This window comes from Bos indicus, chromosome 2, assembly GCF_029378745.1.
Source record: "Bos indicus isolate NIAB-ARS_2022 breed Sahiwal x Tharparkar chromosome 2, NIAB-ARS_B.indTharparkar_mat_pri_1.0, whole genome shotgun sequence".
NCBI lineage: Eukaryota > Metazoa > Chordata > Mammalia > Artiodactyla > Bovidae > Bos > Bos indicus.
In genome coordinates, this window is record NC_091761.1 from 15570748 (window position 1) to 15591001 (window position 20254).

General features: G+C 40.1%; 1 long non-coding RNA gene across 1 annotated transcript in view; it reads right to left on the reverse strand.

Moving 5' to 3' along the window:
* LOC139186950 (uncharacterized) overlaps positions 1–14429 on the reverse strand; it is a 29980-nt gene extending 15551 nt beyond the window's left edge. The window contains exons 1-2 of the long non-coding RNA XR_011570638.1: positions 5054–14429; positions 2594–2637 (exon numbers count right to left, since the gene is read on the reverse strand). This is a non-coding gene — a long non-coding RNA (uncharacterized lncRNA). The remainder of the gene's footprint in view (positions 1–2593; positions 2638–5053) is intronic.
* Between the last annotated feature and the right edge of the window lie 5825 nt (positions 14430–20254).

Sequence of the window (20254 nt, forward strand, 5' to 3'; positions counted from 1 at the left end):
TGACTGAATGAATAAATATGTAACATTCAATCTGGCAATAAGAAGGTTCTTCTTAAAACAGAGTATTTTCATGTGCACTTTTTCTTTGACTTGCACCTTTTAAGAGCTATATATATATGCCTTTTTTGTCTGCAAAAACTAAGCACTCAATATAAACTATCAATTGATAAAAAGGATTTACTAAGTAACTGGCAAAAGCCAATAATCTGTACATGAGTTACCTAGAATGCAAGGGTCATTTTACAAGCTGACCATACTAATAAATAGAACGCTTTCAAGTTCATCAAAAGGCTAAATCAGAGGGCAGAAATGTTAAAATGAGCAACCAGGGAAAAAAGGTCCTTTGTAGACACAGACACACTCTAATGAGAAAAGTGATTCTGTTAGTTAAAATGCCAAGCCAGTGGTTGATATGCTTGGGAATAAAACCAAGCATTATTACTCTGGTAGGCAGATGGTGCTTTTTTTTTTTTTTCTCTCTTAATTCAAAGCTTCACTTTTGTAAATAACAATGGAAATTGAACAACTGGCACACACCAAGCTTTGCAGACTGTGTTAAGGGTGTTCAGAAATGAGTTTCCTTAACAGTCTCTGCCTTTGGAGTATTTAAATGTATACCGACTTGCAGTATGATTTATTCAGTATTTCACATCTGTGTGTTATCCTTTCATTCTGGGCACAGATGCCCAGGAACAGGGACCTTATCTATGTACATGGTGGGCACACAGTAATACTTGTTGAATAAATAAAATATTTAGACAAACTTGGATGTGTGTGTGGCATACCAGATATGGATCCGGTATTCAGCAGAGAAGAGTCAGGAAGGGTCAGGAAGTGGAATTTGAGGCATGTAACTTGAGTGGATTCCCAGACTGGAGAGAGACTGCACATATGTTGGATATGAATTTCTTTTTCTTAGTTATATCCCCAGAAGATGAATTGGCTTAGCATTCTGCCAGGGACAGGTTCTTTAAAAATATCATGTCATGTAAACAGATGAAAATAGCAGTGCCCTGAAGCTTTCAGAACCACTTCAAACACTGATTCTGCCATGAGATAATAAGTAAACCAGATACAAATAATTTACCAGTAGGGGAAATGTGCTGTTATCTTCTGCCTATATTACATTTGTCAAAAAAGTAATTAAGGTGTTGATTCTTAGAGGTACAGCAGATATATATACATAAACATATATATATATATATATACACACATACATATATAAATATATGCTTCCAATAAATATATAGTTCAAAATATAATGCTTAAAATTCATGTTTTAATTAACTACTTATTCTGTAATTACTTAGACAATTACGCTTTGATTCTGCTTAAAAAGGATTCTGCAAGAACATAGGGGCATCTCATACATAGAGTATTTAAAATAGAATAGAATTAGCAATCTGTAACTTAAAATTATACATAACATTTAGCATCATTTAAAATTAGAGCACCAGAAGATGCAGATTTCCATGGCATTTTCATTATGCAGAGAGGTAAACAACAAATAAATAAGCCATACATGAATATGAAATTAACAGCATGATAATTGCTTTATTCCTAGAGTGTGAGATATTAAATCCTCAAATAAACACTTACTTAACCTCATTCTCACATTATGTCTGTTGCTTTTATCAAAAGCAACGTACCTGGAACACTCAAACTAAGACAGCTTGTACAGTGAGGTACAAAGTCCACAGAAATCACTGCCACCACCCCTGCCCACCCCCAGAAATTTCAGAGTGATTTCTTTGCAGGTGCTAGTATTGGAGGGATGTTAGACAATCAATAGAAGGGAGAGGAAATTTAGAGGTCAATAAAATATGCACAAGTTATTATTTTGCATATGACATCACACTTTACTCCTCTGCTAGTTCTTTTTTTTTTTTTTTTAACTTTACAATATTGTATTAGTTTTGCCAAATATCAAAATGAATCCGCCACAGGTATACCTGTGTTCCCCATCCTGAACCCTCCTCCTCCCTCCCCATACCATCCCTCTGGGTCATCCCATTGCACCAGCCCCAAGCATCCAGTATCGTGCATCGAACCTGGACTGGCGACTCGTTTCATACATGATATTATACATGTTTAAGAAGCTTCATCCAGATGATCAGCCCAGCCATTCCAGGGAAGTGCTACCACCCTGCTGAGACCAAGTCCCTGCTCTGCCTCTCTTGCACAGGCCCCTGCTGACTTGTTAACACAACATTTATGCAGGAAACTGTTAAACCTTATACCTCCTTCTCTGCAGAAAGTTTTTGTATTTTTCTTTTGACTCAAGAGCAACTAAGAGTTGTATGTCCTGGGTCCAGCTTTGCCCTAAATTCAACCCCAAGTAATGGTTTCTCCATTTTACTCAGAGCCTGAAACTTACTCATTTATAAAGAGGCTTCTGACACAACTGGAGTTTTCCAGTGAGCAAGGGTTAAAAGGTCGGTCAGTAATAATGTTACCTCTACCCTCTGAATATGAAACTGCTAGAGTTCAAAGGTATTTTATCTATCCTGATAAAAACATCTTATTGTTTTTCACAAGACACTCAAAAGTAAGGTTCAGAGGGGATGTACGGCTGGCGCATTATGACACTAACCTCTTCTAGCGGGAGATATCAACCACTTCATTGGAAGCCAATGACTGAAAAATACAAGGAAAAACATGAGACGATTGTGAGGTCCAAAGAAAAGGGAATCTTGTTATCCCAAATAAGCATCTTTAAAAATTACTAAGTTCTATTGTTCCAGTGATGAAATTAGTATGTCTTTGTTGACCTAAACTTAAATTTGACACAATGGGTAAACTTGAGCCTGAGGCTTTTATGCCATTATCAGAGCCTCTGTCAGTGAGTGCTTTAACCTAATTACATTTGATGCAGCAAATCAACAAAACCACTGCTGGTTATGACCTCTGCCAAGAGCACTAGTGAGCTAGACAAATGGAGCTTAAGATGCTATTAGTTGTTCTGTTGCAAAGTTCCAGATACAAACCGACAGGAGGCTGTTGCATGACTGGGGCATGCATCCTCCAGATGGCATTCTGCATTGGCTTGTGGCAAAGCTCACAGGGGTACTGGCACATTTTCTCTGTCAAAATGAAAGTTTTCCAATTACAAGGAGATAATGCGAGGAGATGCAAACTTAATCTCTTGAACAAAAGGTTGCAAGCTGTGTAATAGCCATTTCAGGGGAGAGATTTCACTGTCGTTCAATTGATTTAAACATTGCAGATCACCAAATGGGCTATCTTTCCTAATAAAATCAAGAAATCAGCTGCAGTTGATTTTATTCCCTGGAATAATGCTGTAATGGTTTCATCATTTAAGGGAGAATTCTTTTAAATTAGTGCTCTTCCATTGAACTGAACCCTGCAATTATTTTTTTTTCCCCTAAATTGTTAACAGGTACAAAGAAGGCAGTTTTCCCTTTAGTGAAACACCCAATGCCTTAAATGAAGGCTTCAGGTGTGATGCCATAACAGATCCCTATTGGATACTAGATCACAGAATTTCATTAGAAAGATTAGACATGTTAAATGGTAAGAAGGCACTATTAGCATTAAAACCTGTGAGACAGTTTAGCAAAAACGTTTGCTTCTTCATTTTCTAACCCAGTGAGCACTGGCAAAAATTATATGTAAAACTATTAATAGCTATGGAAATGAGGTGATGTGCCTCAACACTTGTCCAAAAATATCTGACCCATCAAAGCAAGTCAGGAGGTACTTTGTTGTAAGGTTATGTCTCAGGAAGAAGTGAGGTTGACTTGATATGAGGTTCACTTGACATGAACATGATGTGACAAAGCAGGTCGCTGTATATCCACTTTCACAGATCCAAGAGGGATGTTACACAGGATGAGAGCTTGTGTGTGTGTCTTCCATCAGAGTAGTTCATATAGCCACACTCCTATACTGAATACTTTATGCAGCATTTCATAGAGTAAATGTAAATAAATGATCATACAATTCTAAAATAAGCAAAGATCTTTCAATATTTATGCTGGATTCATGCGTGTGTATGTGAAAAAGAGAGATTTAAGGAGAATCGTTCATTACAAAAAAATTTAAGCACAGATTCACAGTATTAAAAAGGACAGGATAGACTTCCAAACATTTATTAAGCAAACTCACCCACAAAAAATACTTTTGCATCAAATTCCAAAATCATTAAAGCTCCTATTTACTTATTAAGAAGAAGATCAATGTTACAAGTTTGTATAAAACACTGAATTTTAGTCAATAGGGTAAAAGCACAGTAAGCGAATGCCTGTTTTGTTTCCACAGAAAGGAGCTAGGAAACTGCCGTTTCTGTTTTTTTTTAACGGAAAATTCAGCCAGCTAAATAAAGCATGAAGGTAAAATCTAAGTAGTCTCCACTGTAACATTGTAAGATTTGTAAATCAGTCAGAAATACAGGCAAGCCCTTCAAATCACTCAGAAAACTTAAGATTCCAATCGAAGAGTTAACATTTTCAAGCCATGAGCATTTTTAAAAAGTCTCAACATCAGCATAAAGGGGTCTATAACAGCTGTTGTAAAGCTCAACATCAATTTTATGTTGGCTCAACTGCTAAACAGCGATCACAACGATGTCCCTTAGGAGGTATTAAAGGGCCCAAGTGGATAGCAGTTTAAAAACTGAGCAGGAAATCAAAACTAAGTCTTCGTCTGTTTACAGAAATACCACTCCCTGTGTTCTCGTACCGCCACCTAGTGGCCACGTAGCTCTCAATCGGCACATTGATAGAAACCAAATAGAAGCTGCTGTGGTAACAAACGGAGAGGAGGAGGAAGGAAGGAAAGAAGCGAGGGAAACAGGCGGGAAAGAAGCACAGCAAAGAGAATATGAAAAGGAAAAAGAAGAAGACAGTGAAACCAAGCAAAAGCAAGTACAGACACAATTTCCAGGTCTTAAGATCTACTTCCTCACAAAATTCATAGAATGCTATCAATTAAAATTAAAACATTATTAAAGCCATTTTGCTTTGTTTTAGGGATTTATGCTACACTACAGAACCTACAGATAAATTCTGTGTGTCTGAACTGTTATACGTACAGTGTTCTCCCAGTGTTAGTCACTCAGTCTGTCCGACTCTGTGATCCCATGGACTATATAGCCTGCCAGGCTCCTTTGTCCATGGAATTCTCCAGGCAAGAATACTGGGGTGGGTTGCCATTCCCTTGTCCAGGGGATCTTCTCAATCTAGGGGTTGAACCCAGGTCTCTGGCACTGCAGGCAGATTCTTACGGTCTGAGCCACTAGGGAAGCCTGCTATGCGTGCAAGATGACACAATTATTTGTAAGCTTCACAGGTGATCCGTTTATGTAAATTATGGCACATCCGTTAAGTGTAGCATAAAAGAGAGCTTCATCTAGCTGAGGAACAATCTCGCAGATATTTGGTTAAGTGGGGGAAAAGCAAGATGTAGAACAATGCGTTTTACAAACTACCACTTCTACGAAAATATGTTTTCTGTTACATGTATACAACCTCTCTGGAAGGAAGACAAGAAGCTGGAAAAATTACCTTCACAGAGGGACCTGGAGGAGTGGGAAGCCAAGGTGGGAAGGACACTGTAGTTTTATACCTTAAACCACGTGCATGTATTCCCTATTTAAAACTAGAGACATTTTAATCCTAAAAAACAGTACATGAAAAAAAGCTAAGTATTTCATGTGGATTTTTTTTTTAATCAATAAAACCTCTGAAATTTTTCGTTTGAAGAAAAATTCTTCATGTTTAACATAACTGTGACAAAACTGAACTTTTCATTTTTCTCTATAAAATGAAATATTGATACAATAGTCCAAAGGAGAGAAATTATTTGTAAAAGGCATAAAGTAGTGAAATGTTAAAACCATTTTACTCTCACAGTTTGACAAACTCTAGAGACCTGAGTTGAGGAACATTCTTTTCAAAGAGGATGTTTTGGGCATGTACTCTGGGCTGAACTGCTTGGACAGTGAGAAAAGTATGTTGTAGGCAGCACTAGTTGATCAACAGATGTTTCAAAATAATAAAAATAAAAAAAGTCAAGAACTCTTAGGAGGTAAAGGTAAAGAAACATGTATAGTCCTTTTTGTAAAAAAAAAAAACTATCTATTTGGCTATGCTGGGTCATAGTTGAGGCATGTGTGATCTAGCTCCCTGGTCAGGGATCAAACCCAGGTCTCCTGCACTGGGAGCACAGTCGTGGCCACTGGACCATCAGGGAAGTCCCAGTGCATACAGTCATCACTAGAGAAGGAAATGAGATCTGGACCATCTGAACTGATATCAAGTGTCACAAAGAGCTGTGCTGTTAGACATTAGCCATTATCTTCCAAATGAGGCTACACCCACAGCCACAGAAAGAGATTGATAAAACTGACCAAGAACGAGGTTCATTGTAAATTTGTGTGGGGTTTCCCCGGTGGTCCAGTGGTTAAGACTTTGCCTTTCAATGAAGGGGGTATGGTTTTGATCTCTGATCCCTAGTCAGGGAGCTGAGATTTCTACATGCCTCTTAGCCAAAAACCCAAAACACAGTATATAAGCAGTATTGTAACAAATTCAATAGACTTAAAAAAAAAAAAAAATCACCTGGTGTTCAAGGAAATCATCTGATGTGAAAGAGAGAAACCAAGTGAAGCAGAATAATGTTTGGAAGAATCAAGAAAAATGCAGTAAGCTGAAGAAAAGTTTAAAGAGAGAGAAATACTGCATTCATGAAAAAAGAACAAGATAGAGGCTTCTGGTTCAAGATGACGGAGAATAAGGATGTGCACTTATCTCCTATTGCAAGAGCACAAAAATTGCAACTAGCTTTTGAACAACCATCGACAGGAGGATGCTGGAACCCACCAAAAAAAAAAAAAAAAAGATACCACACGTCCAAAGACAAAGAAGCTGCAGCAAGACGGTAGGAGGGGCACAATCACAATAAGATCAAATCCCATACCCGCCAGATGGGTAAGCTACAAACTGGAGAACAATAACAATACCAAATAAGTTCTCCCACTGTTGTGAAGGCTCTCCACCCCACCTCTGGCTTGCCAGCCTGGGGATCCAACAAAGGGAATGGGAATCCCCAGGGAATGTGGCCATGCGGGCCAGCAGGGTTTGATTATAGACCTTCCAGAGGACTAGGGGAAACAGACTCCAGTCTCAGGGTACAAAGAAAATTTTGTGTGCACCAAGACTAGAGGAGAGGAGGAGTGACCCCACAAGAGGCTGAACCAAAATTACCCGCTAGTGTTGGAGGGCCTCCTGTGGAGGTGTGGGTCGGCAAGGGCTCAACACAGGGATGGCAGCACTGGAAGGTCCCAGGTCCCCCTTGGCATAAACCCTCTTGGAATTAGCCATTAAGCCTACCACAGAGCCCGTAGACCCCCTGGCTGGGTTGCCTCAGGCTAAACACTACCAGGGAGGGAGTGCAACCCCACTCATCAACAGATAATTGGATTAAAGTTACATGAGCAAGGCCCTGCCACCAGAGCAAGACCCGGTTTTTCCCATCAACAGTCCTTCCCATCAATAAGCTTACACAGGCCTCTTAGCCTTAGCCATCAGAGGACAGACAGAAGAAGCAAGAAGCACAGTCTCACAGCAGCTAAAACAAAAACCATCTTATAGAAAGTTAATCACGATGAAAAAGCTGTCTGTTATGTCCCAGAGTTGCCTATTATGTCCCAGAATGGACAGAGACGAATAATACACTAGAAGGAATCAATAACAGAATAACTGAGGCAGAACCATGGATAAATGACCTGGAGGACAGAATGGTGGAAATCACCACCATAAAACAGAATATTGAAAAAAGAATGAAAAGAAATGAAGACAGCCTCAGAGACCTCTGGGACAACATTAAACACATCAACATTTGCATTATAGGGGTCCTAGAAGGAGAAGAGAGAAAGGACCTGAGAAAATATTTAAAGAGATAATAACTGAAAATTTCCCTAACATGGGAAAGGAAATAGTCAACCAAATACAGGAAGCACAGAGAGTCCCAGGAAGGATAAACCCAAGGAGGAAAATACTGAGACACACAGTAATCAAACTGACAAAAATTAAAGACAGAGATAAAATATTAAAAGCAACAAGGGAAAAATGACAAAAACCATACAAGGGAGCCCCCATCAGGCTATCAGCTGATTTTTCAAGAGAAACTCTACAAGCCAGAAGGGAACGGCATTTAAAGTGATGGAAGGGAAGAACCTAAAACCCAAGAATATTCTACCCAGCAAGACACTTCTTCAGATTTGATGAAAAAATCAAAGCTTTCTAGACAAGCAAAAGTTAAGAAAATTCAGCACCACCAAACCAGGTTTACAACAAATGTTAAAGGAACTTCTCTAGGCGGGAAACACAAGAGAAGAAAAAGATCTATAGAAAATAAACCCCAAACAATAAAGAAAATAGTAATAGGATCATAGACATTGATAATTACCTTAAATGTAAATGGATTAAATGCACCAACCAAAAGACACAGACTACTGGGTGGATGAAAACACATGAATGTATGCATTTCCTCTTACCACATCACTCTGCTTGACTCCCCCACCTCAAAATTGTATGCGATTATTTTATATTGTTAAGTTAATCACATTACCATTATGGCTTGCAGTTCAGTTCAGTTCAGTTCAGTTCAATTGCTCAGTCATGTCCGACTCTTTGCAACCCCATGGACTGCACCACACAAGGCTGCCCTGTCCATCACCAACTCCTGGAGTTTACCCAAACTCATGTCCATTGAGTCGGTGATGTCATCCAACCATTTCATCCTCTGTCATCCCCTTCTCCTCCTGCCTTCGATCTTTCCCAGCATCAGAGTCTTTTCCAATGAGTTAGCTCTTTGCATCAGGTGGCCAAAGGATTGGAGTTTCAGCTTCAGCATCAGTCCTTCCAATGAATATTTAGGACTGATTTCCTTTAGGATGGACTGGTTGGATCTCCTTGCAGTCCAAGGGACTCTCAAGAGTCTTTTCCAACAACACAGTTCAAAAGCATCAATTCTTCAGCACTCACCTTTCTTTATGGTCCAACTGTCATATCTATACATGACTACTGGAAAAACAATAGCTTTGACTACATGGACCTTTGTCGGCAAAGTAACGTCTCTGGTTTTTGATATACTGTCTAGGTTGGTCACAGCTTTTCTTCCAAGGAGCAAACATCTTTTAATTTCATGGTTGCAGTCACCATCTGCAGCAATTCTGAGGCCCAAGAAAATAAAGTCTGTCACTGTTTCCATTGTTTCCTCATCTATTGGCCATGAAGTGATGAGACTGGATGCCATGATCTTCATTTTTTTGAATGTTGAGGTTTAAGCCAACTTTTTCATCTCCTCTTTCACTTTCATCAAGAGGCTCTTTAGGTCTTCTTCACTTTCTACCATAAGGGTGGTGTCATCTGCATATCTGAGGTTATTGATATTTCTCCCAGCAATCTTGATTACAGCTTGTGCTTCATCCAGCCCAGCATTTCTCATGATGTACTGTGCATATAAGTTAAATAAGCAGGGTGACAATATACATCCTTGACATACTCCTTTTCCTATTTGGAGCCAGTCTGTTGTTCCATGTCCAGTTCTAACTGTTGCTTCCTGCCCTGCATACAGATTTCTCAAGAGGCAGGTCAGGTGGTCCGATATTTTCATCTCTTTAAGAATTTTCCACAGTTTGTTGTGATCCACACAGTCAAAGGCTTTGGTATAGTCAATAAAGCAGATTAGATGTTTTCTGGAACTCTCTTGCTTTTTCAATGATCCAGTGGATATTGGCAATTTGATCTCTGGTTCCTCTGCCTTTTCTAAAACCAGCTTCAACATTTGGAAGTTCACGATTCACATACTGTTGAAGCCTGGCTTGGAGAATTTTGAGCATTACTTTACTAGTGTGTGAGATGAGTGCAATTGTGCAGTAGTTTGAGCATTCTTTGGCATTGTCTTACTTAGGGATTGGAATGAAAACTGACCTTTTCCAGTCTTGTGCCCACTGCCCAATTTTCCAAATTTGCTGGCATATTGAGCACAGCACTTTAACAGCATCATCTTTTAGGATTTGAAATAGCTCAACTGGAATTCCATCACTTCTGCTAGCTTTGTTCGTAGTGATGCTTTCTAAGGCTCACTTGAGTTTTCATTCCAGAATGTCTGACTCTAGGTGAGTAATCACACTATTGTGATGATCTGGGTCATGAAGATCTTTTTTGTATAGTTCTTCTGTGTATTCTTGCCACCTGTTCTTAATATCTTCTGCTTTTGTTAGGTCCATACCACTTCTACCCTTTATTGTGCCCATCTTTGCATGACATGTTCCCTTGGTATCTCTAATTTTCTTGAAGAGATCTCTAGTCTTTTCCATTCTATTGTTTTCCTCTATTTCTTTCTCACTGAGGAAGGCTTTCTTATAGCTCCTTACTATTCTTTGGAACTGTGCATTCAACTGGGTACATCTTTCCTTTTCTCCTTTATTTTTGGCTTCTTTTCTTTTCACAGCTATTTGTAGGGCCTCCTCAGACAACCATTTTGCCTTTTTCCATTTCTTTTTCTTAGGGAAGGTCTTGATCCCTGTCTCCTGTACAATGTCACGAACTTCCATCCATAGTTCATCAGGCACTCTGTCTTCAGATCTAGTCCCTTAAATCTATTTCTCAGTTCCACTGTATAATCATAAGGGATTTGATTTAGGTCATACCTAAATGGTCTAGTGGTTTTCCCCACTTTCTTCAATTTAAGTCTGAATTTGGCAAAAAGGAACTCACGATCTGAGCCACAGTCAGCTCCCAGTCTTGTTTTTGCTGACTGTATAGAGCTTCTCCATCTTTGGCTGCAAATATAATCAATCTGATTTCAGTGTTGGCCATCTGGTGATGTCCATGTGTACAGTCTTCTCTTGTGTTGTTGGAAGAGGGTGTTTGCTATGACCAGTGCATTTTCTTGGCAAAACCCTGTTAGCTTTTGCCCTGCTTCATTCTGTACTCCAAGGCCAAATTTGCCTGTTACTCCAGGTGTTTCTTGAATTCCTCCTTTTGCATTCCAGTCTCCTATAATGAAAAGGACATCTTTTCTGGGTGTTAGTTCTAGAAAGTCTTGTAGGTCTTCATAGAACCGTTCAGCTTCAGCTTTTTCAGCATTACTGGTTGGGAAATAGACTTGGATTACCATGATATTGAATGGTTTGCCTTGGAAACGAACAGAGATGATTCTGTCATCTTTGAGATTGCATCCAAATACTGAATTTCAGACTCTTTTGTTGACTACGATGGCCACTCCATTTCTTCTAATGGATTCTTGCCACAGTGGTAGATATAATGTTCATCTGAGTTAAATTCACCCACTGCAGTCCATTTTAGTTCACTGATTCCTAAATGTTGATGTTCATTCTTGCCATCTGTTTGACCACTTCCAATTTGCCTTGATTCATGGACCTAACATTCTAGGTTCCTATGCAATATTGCTGTTTACAGCATCAGATCTTGCTTCCATCACCAGTCACATCCACAACTGTGTGTTGTTTTTGCTTTGGCTTTGTCTCTTCATTCTTTCTGGAGTTATTTCTCCACTGATCTCCAGTAGCATATTGGGCACCTACTGACTGGGGGAGTTCATCTTTCAGTGTCCTATCTTTTCACCTTTTCATATTGTTCATGGGGTTCTCAAGGCAAGAATACTGAACTGGTTTGCCATTCCCTTCTCCAGTGGACCACATTCTGTCAGACCTCTCCGCCATGACCCGTCCATCTTGGGTGGCCCTACATGGTATGGCTCATAGTTGCATTGAGTTTACAAGGCTGTGGTCCATGTTATTAGATTGTTACTTTTCTCTGATGGCTTGCAGTAATTGTCTTTTTTTTTTTTTTTCCCGGCCTGGCTATTGATTGTGAATCAAAAATGGTGGCTTAGACAGTAAAGATTCTGTCTTCCAATGCAGAAGATCCAGGTTCAATCCCTGTATTGGGAACACCCCCTGGAGAAGGAAATGGCAACCCACTCCAGTATTCTTGCCTGGAAAATTCCAGGCAAGGACAGAGGAGCCTGGTAGGCTACCATCCACAGAGTTGCAAAGAGTCAGACATGACTGAACGACTAACACACACACATTGATTGTCAAGACATATTTTACTGTTGTAATTATGTAACTATTACTCACCTAATACTATTGTTGGAGAAGGAAATGGCAATCCACTCCAGTATTCTTGCCTAGAGAATCCTGTGGACAGAGGAGCCTGGTGGGCTGCTGTCTATAGGGTCTCATAGAGTTGGACATGACTGAAGTGACTTAGCACGTATGCATGCAATACCATTGTATCATGATGTATCAACAGAAAAATAATAGAAGTCTATTATCACCAAAACTAGGATCTAGTTGAAAACCTGTAATCACTTTTTAAAATCCAGATGCATATCAAATTATTATCTTGAAATTTTTCGAAAAATACAAATGCTTAGGTATTGCTTTTTTCCCCCAGAGCTCCAGACATGTTTCTAAAGAGCAGTCTTGTTTAAAAACAACTGTACTATATGATGATCTTTTACTTTTATCTAGTTTGTTTCGTTTTTTTCTGTTTCATATTTAATGCTCCCATTTCATTTAGTTTATGTTTTCCAATTCCTTATCTCTTCTTTTTCCTTTTTTGATGTTCTTTATCAAAACTTTATCAAGTGTAGTAGAATAGCTTTTCTATACATATATATAAATATGAAAATATATTTTAGAAAACTTATGAATTTTTGCCTAAATAAAAAAGATTATGACATTTTCATTCCACTTGTTGGACACAGTATGAATAGAATGCTAGATTTCTAATTAAAAAATAGATATACCACAAGCAACAAGGTTTACTGTATAGCACAGGGAGCTCTAGTGAATATCTTGTAATAACTTATGATGGAAAATAATTTCAAAAATAATATATGTATATTTGTATAACTGAACCACTTTGCTATGCACGTGAAAAAATGTAAGTCAACTATCAGTTCAGTTCCATTGCTCAGTTGTGTCTGACTCTTTGAGACTCCATGGACTGTAGCACACCAGGCTTCCCTGTCCATCAGCAACTCTCACAGCTTACTTAAACTCATGTCCATAGAGTTAGTGATGCCATTCAACCATTTCATCCTCTGTCGTCCCCTTCTCCTGTCTTCAATCTTTCCCAGCATCAGGGTCTTTTCCAAGGAGTCAGTTCTTTGCATCAGGTGGCCTAAGTATTGGAGCTTCAGTTTCAGCATCAGTCCTTCCAATGAATATTTAGGACTGATTTCACTTAGGATTGACTGGTTGCATCTCCTTGCAGTCCAAGGGACTCTTGGGAGTCTTCTCCAGCACCAGAGTTCAAAAGCATCAATTCTTTAGTGCTCAGCTTTGTTTATGGTCCAACTCTTACATCCATACAAGACTACTGGAAAAATCATAGCTTTTAAACCAAAGGACTATACAGAACTTTGTTGGCAAAGCAATGTCTCTGCTTTTTAATATGCTGTCTAGGTTTATCATAGCTTTTCTTCCAAGGAGCAAGTGTCTTTTAATTTCATGGTTGCAGTCACCATCTGCAGTGATTTTGGAGCCCAAGGAACTAAAGTCTATCACTGTTTCCATTGTTTCCCCATCTATTTGCCATGAAGTGATGGGACTGGATGCCATGACCTTCATTTTTTGAATGTTGAATTTTAAGCCAGCTTTTTCACTCTCCTTCAGTAATATATATATATATATATATATATATATATATCCCTCCCCAAAAGAGCAAGATATTAGAGAAAGGTATATTCTGAGAATAAGAACAAGCTCTTGAAATACAGAAACAGAATAAAAGATTCAATAACAGATTGGAAAGCAATGTTGAGGATATATCTTAGAAATTAAACAAAACAAAAACAGAAAACATGAAAATAGGAGAGAAAAAATAAGAAAATAATGGAATCAGATGAGGAGTTCCAATATCCCTTAATAAGAGTTCCAAAAACTAATTCAGATAAAATAAACAGGAAATAAATTATTAAATAATAACTAGTATGTGATCAGGACTAGAATGGAAGTCGTTTCAAAGTGCTGACTTTGAGGAAAACATTTAAACTGATAGGTTAGCTCTGTGTTATACTATATTAAGACAAGTTTTAGATATGTAATATTATGGAAATAAATTAACAATAAGTGAAAAGTGAAGTCGCTCAGTCGTGTCCGACTCTTTGCGACCCGTGGACTGTAGCCCACCAAGCTCCTCTGTCCATGGGATTCTCCAGGCAAGAATACTGGAGTGGGTTGCCATTTCCTTCTCCAGGGGATCTTCCCAACCCAGGGATCGAACCCAGGTCTCCCACATTGCAGGCAGACAACTTTAACCTCTATGCCACCAGGGAAGCCCTTAAATATAAGAATACAGTCTCTCAGAAAACCCCCTATAGAGACACAGAACTTCAGATCCAAGTACTAACATCAAAGATTTCAAAGGGAGGAAAGGAAGCCAGGTTGAAAGAAGAAGGGGGAGGAGGTGGGGGGAGGGGGGTGGGCGAAAGGGGTGGCCTTACAGACGTCTTCTGCCACCTACAGATACCCAGGCATTATGGGACTTTTCCCTGGGCCTCCAGAGAAGGGAGGACTGGAACTCGGCCCTACCAGAAGTCAGACCAGACCAGAACCAGAATTCAAGTTCTCTGCCAAGAGAAGGTGATCAGTCTCCAATCCTCAGCTCAGGCTGAGGGCTCTTCGACCAGATTCCTGCGTCCAGGACCGGGGGACTAGAAAAACGGGGAAGGATAGGAAGGGTTAAGGAGAGGAAAGAGAGAGGGAAGGGGAGAGAGGTCAGTAAAGTCTCTTGTTCCTTACCGGTCGGGGCACTCTGGCCAGTTGTCTGCGTCAGGAGGAGATCAGGGACAAAAGGGTCCCAGTTGCGGCCGCTGGGTCTGGTCCATTGGCAGGCAAGCTGGCCCCTGAGTACCCTGAGTGGTCAGGATGTCAGTCTCAGCGAAGAAGAGTCCCCGCCAGAGTTGCCATTTGTTGCAGGAAGGCGGACCCCTTCCAGGGCCCGAAACTGGGCTCTTGTCTAACACTCGGAAATGAATTGTCCGAGGAGACACATGTGCTGACAAAGCAAGATATTTTATTGGGAAAGGGCACCCGGGTGGAGAGCAGTAAGGTAAGGGAACCCAGGAGAACTGCTCTGCCGCGTGGCTCGCAGTCTCCAGTTAAATTAACAATAAGAACATAGAAAACTAAGTAAACAAAATCAAATTGGACAATGGGGGGCAGTGAGTGGTATAAGAAAGGAAATTTAATTATAAAATAATATTGCTTACGCTCTCATAATAATGTAACACTAAATATATATTTAACCCAAATCTGGCCCAGTTTATAGGGAATGGAATAAGGGAAATTTGGAGAAAGTACTGGAGGAGGTAATGCAAAGTTCCAACTTCCCTGGTAAATTGTTGTGTCAAGAGATAATGTCTCAAATTGGAATAGCAAGATGCAGCTGCAAAAATGTGCTACTGAAAACAGAGATTAAAACCAGAAAAAAAAGTAAAGAGTATAAAGTGAAAGCCTGAGGGAAATGAGAATCAGAAGGGGGGGGGGGGGGGGGGGAACCAGATGCCCAGGAAGTTCCTCATAAGCTTTGTACTACTGTTTTACTTTCACTGTAGGTATATTCTGATTAAAAACTAATTTGAAAATGCATTGAGCAACAGGTTGGAACTGCTTGGGTCTACTTATATGCCAGTTTTTTAAAAATAATCTGATTATTATTTTAAAAAATAATAATGATCCATGGTTGGTTAAATCCATGGATGCAGAACCATGGATATGGATGGCTGAGTATGATTTTTGAGCATCTTTGGATTTTGGTATCCATGACAGGCTTGAAACCAATCCCCCCACAGATACCAAGGAATGACTGTATAAGTAATAGTGATCATAATGCACTCTGAAAAAATTCAAGCAATAAAGAACAGTCCTACCAAAAATGTAATTTTCTCCCCATCCCCCACTGCCTAAGGTGATGTATCCTCTCCAGTTGTTCAGTGTATATACTTCAGGTCCTTTTTTTTTTTTCCCCACACTTGCAAATGTTCACCTAAGTAAAAGAAATATCTTGGGGGTAAGTAGTTGTTATGCTTAATTTTGTGTCAACGTGGTTATGACATGGTATCCAGGTATTTGGTTGAACACTATTCTAGAATAGTGAATAAATTTATTTTCAGTGAATAAATTTTTGAGGTGGGATTAATATTAAATCATTTACTTTGGGTAAATCAGGGGTGGGCCACATCTAATAAGTTGAAGACATTAAGGGAAAATGGACCAAAAGCCCTAAGGGAAAAAGAAATTTTCCCTCTGAGCCTGTCTTCAAACAGAAATTGAAATTTTTTTCCAGGGTCTTCAGCCTGCCAGGCCACCTTGCAGATTTTGCCTTTGCTTCCATAGTCATTAGGACCTGTTCCTTAAAATACATCTCTCTTTTGATTGATATTTATCATCTCTTGTGTTTATAGACACACATTCTACTGGTTCTGTTTCTCTGGAGAATCTGACGAGTATAAGAGTGTTTTTAGGGATATACTGAGAGTAGAGTTGCAAGCTGAGAGGGATGAGTCTGAACTATGTAATATAGGACATGCTCTAAAGAAATCTTCAGCACAGAAAATGAAAAAGCAGAGATAAACTGACAGGTGTTTTGTGTGAATGCAGCATAGGGAAATGCATAAAGAGGATCATTAAGATGAAACATCTTTGTAATTTTAACAGTAACTTAAGAGATGACATGCTAGTGGTTATGTTCAATGAACACAGCTGCAATTCTTCTCTCAGTCAAGCCACAAACTGAAGAAAAATTTGGAAGAGAAGCCAAAATAGTAGAAAGTAGTAAGGAGTCACACTAGCTTATTCTTAAATCCCTAAAGACAGAGTTGGTTTCAAATCTTTATTCTGTCTTCAATTTGCTGTGTTGTCTTGGACAGGTTATTTCAGCTCTCAAATCTTGTGCTCCCACATCTATAAAAATGGGGATAATTATACCTCTCTCACAAGGTTATGGAGATAATTACATAAGAGAAGCTATGTGAATGTAAAATCCACATTATGTTGGGCAAGATATCATTAACCAGTAATGAATATTAGTTGCTTCCAGGGAGCATTGCAAAGGACACCAGGTCCTAAGTGACTTTTCTTGGCAGGGGGAGTTCTATTCCTCTCTCATCATCACAGGGGACAGAAGGGGGAGAGGAGAGAGAGGGGTTGGGGGAGGAGGGACCTGATCACCAGGAAATAAACCAGCTGCCATTTACAAAGAGTATGTAGGCAGTGTGTCGACGTTAGTGAGACATAGAGCTTAAGCTACAGGGGAAGCTAAGAAAACCTGGAGAAAATACTTTTTTTCTCTAGTCCTCATTTGTCATACGTGCAATGAAGTTAACTTTTTCTTAGGCCTTCCACAGCTAGCACCAGAATTGCTCTGGGGAGAGAACCACCTTTGATCTGTGTTCTTCTTTCCCCCTTAGTGCAGAGCACCGTGGAAAGCAAGATGTCAGAGGACCGTGAAGCTGCTAAGCATGGGATGAAAAGAGGGGATTTCTCATTTGCTTTTCCCAGCTCTAAATGAAAGGGGGCAAAAGTGGGTAAAGGTCAGAGAGAAGGAGAGAGGAGAGCCAGCAAGACAGAAAACTGGGAAGGTGAGAGGAGTCAATGAAACCCTTGGTGGTAGTGGGTCTAGGGAAGGCCTATCCTACACTGCGCTGTTTTAAGGTATTTGCTTCGCTGCGATGCAAATTCGTATTGCCATTGTTTCTCCACTGGACTTCAGTGTGTGGTGGATGATGAGGGGCTTTCGTCTGTACGCTGGTGCTTTTACTCTCAGGAGCATATATTTTGAAATCCTCAGGGCAGAAGTTGTTGCATGCACCCCATAATCCTCAAGGAACTTCTTGTATTCAGTGAATTCACTTTTTCAACCTTATTTTCATTCCTTTTTTAAAATAAGTATTTTCCTACAATTATTTCTCAGCATACCATGAGAACATACCATGTTCTACCAAACATGCTTTTTTTCATGATAATGAGAGGTATTACCTTCCTTTCCTCCCACCTTCTGCTCCCTACTTAATTCCTACAAAGGTTCATTCAGCTCAATAGCCACTTCTTCCAGGAAACCTTCCTGATTAGTCCAGCCCAGATCCAGCCTCTTTTCTACCCACCCCACTCTCCAACATTAATAGGAACATTTCATGCAAAGATGGGCTTGATAAAGGACAGAAATGGCATGGACCTAACAGAAGCAGAAGATGTTAAGAAAAGGTGGCAAGAATACACAGAAGAACTGTACAAAAAAGAGCTTCACAACCCAGATAATCACGATGGTGTGATCACTCACCTAGAGCCAGACATCCTGAAATGTGAAGTCAAGTGGGCCTTAGAAAGCATCACTACGAACAAAGTTAGTGGAGGTGATGGAATTCCAGTTGAGCTATTTCAAATCCTGATGCTGTGAAAGTGCTGCGCTCCATATGCCAAAAAATTTGGAAAACTCAGCAGTGGCCACAGGACTGGAAAAGGTCAGTTTTCATTCCAATCCCAAAGAAAGGCAATGCCAAAGAATGCTCAACCTACCGCACAATTGCACTCATCTCACACGCTAGTAAAGTAATGCTCAAAATTCTCCAAGCCAGGCTTCAGCAATACATGAACCGTGAACTTTCAGATGTTCAAGCTGGTTTTAGAAAAGACAGAGGAACCAGAGATCAAATTGCCAACATCGGCTGGATCATCGAAAAAGCAAGAGAGTTCCAGAAAAACATCTATTTCTGCTTTATTGACTATGCCAAAGCCTTTGACTGTGTGGATCACAATCAACTGTGGAAAATTCTGAAAGAGATGGGAATACCAGAGCACCTGACCTGCCTCTTGAGAAACCTATATGCAGGTCAGGAAGCAACAGTTAGGACTGGACATGGAACAACAGACTGGTTCCAAATAGGAAAAGGAGTACGTCAAGGCTGTATATTGTCACTCTGCTTATTTAACTTATATGCAGAGTACATCATGGGAAACGCTGGGCTGGAAGAAGCACAAGCTAGAATCAAGATTGCCAGGAGAAATCTCAATAACCTCAGATATGCAGATGACACCACCCTGATGGCAGAAAGTGAAGAGGAACTGAAAAGCCTCTTGATGAAAGTGAAAGAGGAGAGTGAAAAAGCTGGCTTAAAGCTCAACATTCAGAAAACTAAGATCATGGCATCTGGTCCCATCACTTCATGGGATAGATGGAGAAACAGTAGAAACAGTGGCTGACTTTATTTTTTTGGGCTCCAAAATCACTGCAGATAATGACTGCAGCCATAATATTAAAAGACACTTACTCCTTGGAAGAAAAGTTATGACCAACCTAGACAGCATATTGAAAAGCAGAGACATTACTTTGCCAACAAAGGTCCGTCTAGTCAAGGCTATGGTTTTTCCAGTGGTCACATATGGATGTGAGAGTTGGACTGTGAAGAAAGCTGAGTGCCGAAGAATTGATGCTTTTGAACTGTTGGAGAAGACTCTTGAGAGTCCCTCGGACTGCAAGGAGATCCAACCAGTCCATTCTAGAGGAGATCAGTCCTGAGTGTTCTTTGGAAGGACTGATGCTAAAGCTGAAACTCCAATACTTTGGCCACCTCATGCGAAGAGTTGACTCATTGGAAAAGACTCTGATGCTGGGAGGGATTGAGGGCAGGAGAAGGGGACGACAGAGGATGAGATGGCTGGGTGGCATCACTGACTCGATGGACATGAGTTTGAGTGAACTCCAGGAGTTGGTGATGGACAGGGAGGCCTGGCGTGCTGCGATTCATGGGGTTGCAAAGAGTCAGACACAACTGAGCAACTGAACTGACTGAATCAATGATTAGTCCCTATTTTTTCAGATGCATTTACCTTAGTCTCTAGGTCACTGCAGGGAAGGGGCCCGTAAACTTAATGAAGTGAAGTGAAAGTCGCTCAGTTGTGTCTGACTCTTTGCGACCCCATGGACTATACAGTCCATTGAATTATCCAGGTAGAATACTGGAGTGGGTAGCCTTTCCCTTCTCCAGTGGATCTTCCCAACCCAGGAATCAAACCCAAGTCTCCCTCATTGCAGAAGGATTCTTTAACAGTGAGCCACAAGGGAAGCCCAAGAATACTGAAGTGGGTAGCCTATCCCTTCTCCAGTGGATCTTCCTGACCCAGGAATTGACCTGGGGTCTCCTGCATTGCAGGTAGATTCTTTACCAACTGAGCTATCAAGAAACCAAAACC